Here is a 4,948-nt window from a genome sequence, read left to right on the forward strand (position 1 = left end):
CCTGTCACAGCAGCCCTGCTGTTCTGTCATCGTCCAGCAGAGGGCACCACACACCCAGTCGTCGCCCCAGGGGACGTCGCCCACCTCCAGTTCCTAACATCCTCCCAGCCAGGGCTTAAGTTTACCACGTGCCCCGGGCTGTGCTGAATGCTCTGATGAACGATCACACCTGAACTTCACAATAACGTCCCAAGGTTGAGTTTTACAGAGGAGGACCATTGAGGCTCAGGGAGGTCAGGGCCAAGGTGGCACACACAGCCAGTGGTGGCGTGGCACTCGGTTGAGGACAGTCTGATCCCAAACGTTGACCAGTGCACGGTCTTTTGGGGGAGACAAGACCTCCTAAGCCACATGGGAAGACGTTTTGCCTTTGCTGTGTGGGTGGTCTGCCTTCCCATTCACCCCTCATTTAAGGAGGTACTGACCTGACTGTCGCCGTGTAGCAGGAGGTGCCTCCCGCAGGGGACGTATGCGCCTCCACCCCAGAGATATCAAGGTGGCCTGTGACTTGCCTTGGTCCACGTTGTGTGAAGGGACACGCTGAGTGCCCTGTGCGAGCAGAAACTGTGACAGCTGCTTGGAGGTTTGGCCACCGTCCTGCCACCACCAGAAGAACACACCCAAACGGGGGCTGCCCCTTTGGCTTCTAGACTGAGGAAGAGCCGCACCCACTGCACTAACATGTCATAACACGCGTGAGAAATAAACCTTTGTTGTGGCTCCCAGTGACAGCCACAGTCACAGCTCTCCAGGTGGGCAGCGAGTGGGGATCCGGAAGCTGCCCCACACCCCACCGTGTCTCAGCAGGTGGCAAGCCACTCGTCGCTCACCCAGTCTGCAAGTCGGCGAGGGAGGCGCTCGAGTTGATAAACCAGAGCGGACTCAGAGCTGTTTCTATAGCAACCGCATTCACCCACTTTCGTGGCAGCGTGCTTTCCGGAAGGGCGGGGAGAGGAGGCTGCACCCAGAGGGATGGGAATTGCTGGGCTTAAGGGGTAAGGCTTTGAAACCCAGTAGATTCGGGTTCAAATCCCACACTCAGCTATTCTGTGATGTTGGGGAAGCCTTTAAACTTCCCTGAACCTCAATAAAACGGGGATCGCAGTCGCTCTGTTGTAGGGGTGCTGCACGGGTTCCAGGAGATCAGGCGTGGGACGCGCTGGTGTGGCCCATTCTGCAGCCTGTGTGTCGTTAGGAACGGTTCCCCTGGTGACAGCCGGTGCCAACCTGCCAGCCGTGGGAGGAGGCATCTTAGAAAAGCATTCCCAGCTCTCTGTAGGGTCACGCCCAGCCGATGCCCCATGGAGAAGAGATGAGCCATCTTGTCGAGCGCTGCCCCAATTACATTTGTGTACAAAATAAATGTTGATTTAAGGCACTCAGTTTTGGGGTGTTTTGTTATACAGCAATGGATGGCCAGAATGTGTATGAAATACTGTTTACTGCTGACCCACAAAGTTACCCCCTGCCCCTCTTTCTTCCTAACAGAACCTGGATTTTGTTCAGGTATCAGACAGAGCTTCCCTGATCTTAAGCAGCCCCACCCTTAGTTCAGGGGGTATCCGTGTGACCCAGTACTGGCCAAAGAGACATAAAAGGAGATCTGCTGGGGGCTTCTGGGAAAAACGTTCCCACCCTTAAGGAGGAGAAATTTCCTGTTTTCTCCTTTCCCCTGCTTCCCTGTCTTTGAACGTGGTGTGTGAACGTGATGTCTGGAGCTGCTGCAGCCAGCTTGTGACTATGAGGAGAGGCCAGGAAAAAGGCAGACTCTGAAATGGACATTGTTGTGCCGCTAAATCAACCCCAGAAACTCCCACTGCTTGACTTCTTCCTGTGTTTAGGCCACTATTAGCTGGATATTCTGTGACTTGTTTCTGAAAATCTTCCCAATGACGCACTGGGTTTCTTTTTTGCCCTGTAATGAATGTCTGCTGTAATTTCACTGTCTCACTGTCCCCTGGATCTAGACAGGATAGAAACTATAGATTCCTGTGCAGCCAGAAGGTGCTGTTCAGAAAAGAAGGAATTTGCCCTTGGGTCCATTACATACATTTTACCTCTTAGCCTCCAGCCAAATCCTTACACGTGTGAGCGTGTAATTCTCCACACGGGGGTGGAGAATGGAGAAAATCCACTATCATGTTGCCTACGCATGGGTGGTTTTAATTTTTATGAGTTTGGCAGACACTGAGCCAGGAGGTGATAAAGATCTCTGCGGTGGTTTTACAACGTGTCTACAAATTGTTTGATGCTCTCCCTTCAAGAGGTGGAGCTTCATTCTATTCCCCTTGAGTGAGGTCTGGACTTAGACGCACTTCTTCTTTTTTTTTTTTTTGAGGAAGATTAGCCCTGAGCTAACTGCTGCCAATCCTCCTCTTCTGGCTGAGGAAGACTGGCCCTGAGCTAACATCCGTGCCCATCTTCTTCTACTTTATATGTGGGATGCCTGCCACAGCATGGCTTGATGAGCGGTGCCATGTCTGCACCTGGGATCCGAACCGGCGACCCCGGGCCGCCGAAGCAGAACGTGTGAACTTAACTGCTGTGCCACCGGGCCGGCCCCAGACTCACTTCTAACAAATGGAATATGGCAGAAGGGGCAGTGTGTGATTTCTGAGACTAGGTCATATAAGGCATCGTGGCCCCCTTGCTCTCTCTCTCTCTCTGCGATCACTCGCTCTTGGGGGAAGCCAGCTGCCGTGTTGTGAGGACACTCAAGCGGCCATGTGGGGAGGCCCACGTGGTGACCACCTGAGGCCTCCAGCCAACAGCCATTGGAATCAGCCATCTTGGAAACATGCCCTCCGCCCCTGATAAGTCTTCTGATGACAGCAGCCCCAGCTGACATCAGGCTGTGACCTTAAGAGAGACCTGGAGCCAGAACCACCCAGCTAAGCTGCTCCCCAATTCCTGACCCTCAGAAACTGAGATAATAACTGTTTGTTGGTGGTTTTTTTTTTTTTTGAGGAAGATTAGCCCTGAGCTAACATCCGCCACCAATCCTCCTCTTTTTGCTGAGGAAGACTGGCCCTGAGCTAACATCTGTGCCTATCTTCCTCTACTTTATAGGTGGGACGCCTACCACAGCACGGCTTGCCAAGTGGTGCCATGTCTGCACCCAGGATCCGAACCGGTGAACCCCAGGCCACCAAGAAGCGGAACGTGCGCACTTAACCACTGCGCCACTGGGCTGGTCCCTGTTTCTTGTTTTAAGCTGCTGGGTTTCAGGGCAGTTTCCAACCTAGTCATGTGTGATGCATTCACACTCATTAGGGTGTCCCGCCCCAGTTCCTGGGCAATATGCTCTGTTACTTTCGTGTCTCGGGAGCAAAAGTTAAGTCGATTATCCTCCTTGGGGATAGACGATCTGCCATCCTCAGTCCTTTAGCTCGTGTCATTATTTTCCCCTTGATCTCTAATCACCCCCAAAGATTTCCCACCTGCCCTTCATGAGACCGTCAGCAACTGGACGCCCAGCTGGAGTCAGTGGCGGCTGGAGAAGCTACAAATCCAACCCACGACCGTGACGTTGACCAGACCCCTCAGAGAAACGTTATTCCGAGTCCCAGGGCCAGAGCTGGGGACGGAGTTTTACACAATGTTGGACGGACTTTCTTTTGCTCTTCAAACATGATTGGGCTGAGCCTGGGATGTCACTGAGGGATGGGAAAGGAAGAGGTGCATGACTGGAGTAAACAGAAATGTTTCCTGTCCCGCCAACCCCCTCACCTGCCCCAGTTCAGGCGACTCGATTAGTTACTTACGTACCCGAGTGTCAGCGGGCACACCTCCAAGCCGAGGAGGCCCATGTCCACCGGGATCTCTCGTGGCTCCTTCTGCTAACTCTGCTTCTTCTGGGGAAGATGGCCGGAGACGGAAGTGACATTAAAATATTGAAAACCAGTACGCCCGGGACCCGACCGTCCGTCGGAGGAGTGCGGGCTGAAACGCCCGCTAGAGCAGGGAGCAGGGATCCAGGCGGCCGATCCGTCTTGACTGCAGGGTATTCCTGGTCCCAAATTGCGAAGACGCTGCTGCTCTGGGCCTGAGAGGGCTCGGCTGGGCCGAGGCTTGCGCTGGGGAGATGATGCTGGGGTGGGGGCTGAGGGCCCGGGTGGGGGGCACGGACACTGAAGCAGTAAAGGACACCAGGTGTGACTCAGTGACAGGGCTGTCCCACGGTGTCCTGGATGAACATCACCATGACAGGTGGGAGATCTGTGGCCCACTCTCGGACACTCCCCTCCCCCACTGCCCAGAGAGACCAGGCTGGATGCTTAATTTGCTTTACTGAAGGCCCCAGGTGACACTCGTGCACAGGCCAGGAGCCTACATCACGGGGGGAAGTCACACGCAGGCCCTCCCCACCCTGGGGTGGCTCCGGAGGCCCGTCAGCCCCAGGGAGGAGGCGGCGTCCTCCCCAGCCCAGGTCCACCCTGGCCTGCTCCCAGGAGCTCGTCCCTGTCCCAGGGAGGTCCCCGAAGCCGGGAAGGGGCCCCTCCGAGCACGGCCTGCAGCAGCTCCCATGTCTGCTCTGCACCCGAGTCCCAAGGGGGGACCTGGACATCCAGTGGGGCCATCAGGACACGCCCAGGCCCTGGGCCTTCCTGAGATGTGCAGGGCGGCCCTCCTGGTACAATGGGCCGTCACCTTCGGGATGGGGACTTGGACGCAGACAGACAGCCCCAGGACGAGAGGACTTGGGGGGCTTCCAGGTGAGGTGGCTGTTTGGGGAAAACATGGCGTTCGGCGGAGAGGGCCCATGCCCACGACCCAACCCGGACATGGACAGGACACGGAAGCGTCCGCACTGGGGCCAGTGGGTGCTGAGCCCCCACCCACTGACAGCGCCGGGACAGGTTACCAGGGTGGGGGACTCGAGGGCTGGGCTGTGGGTCCCTCCGGGGACATTTCCTGTCCTCTAAAGACAGACCTGGGCAGCCCCCAC

Source organism: Equus quagga, chromosome 13 (genome assembly GCF_021613505.1).
Source record: "Equus quagga isolate Etosha38 chromosome 13, UCLA_HA_Equagga_1.0, whole genome shotgun sequence".
In the NCBI taxonomy this organism is placed as follows: Eukaryota; Metazoa; Chordata; class Mammalia; order Perissodactyla; family Equidae; genus Equus; species Equus quagga.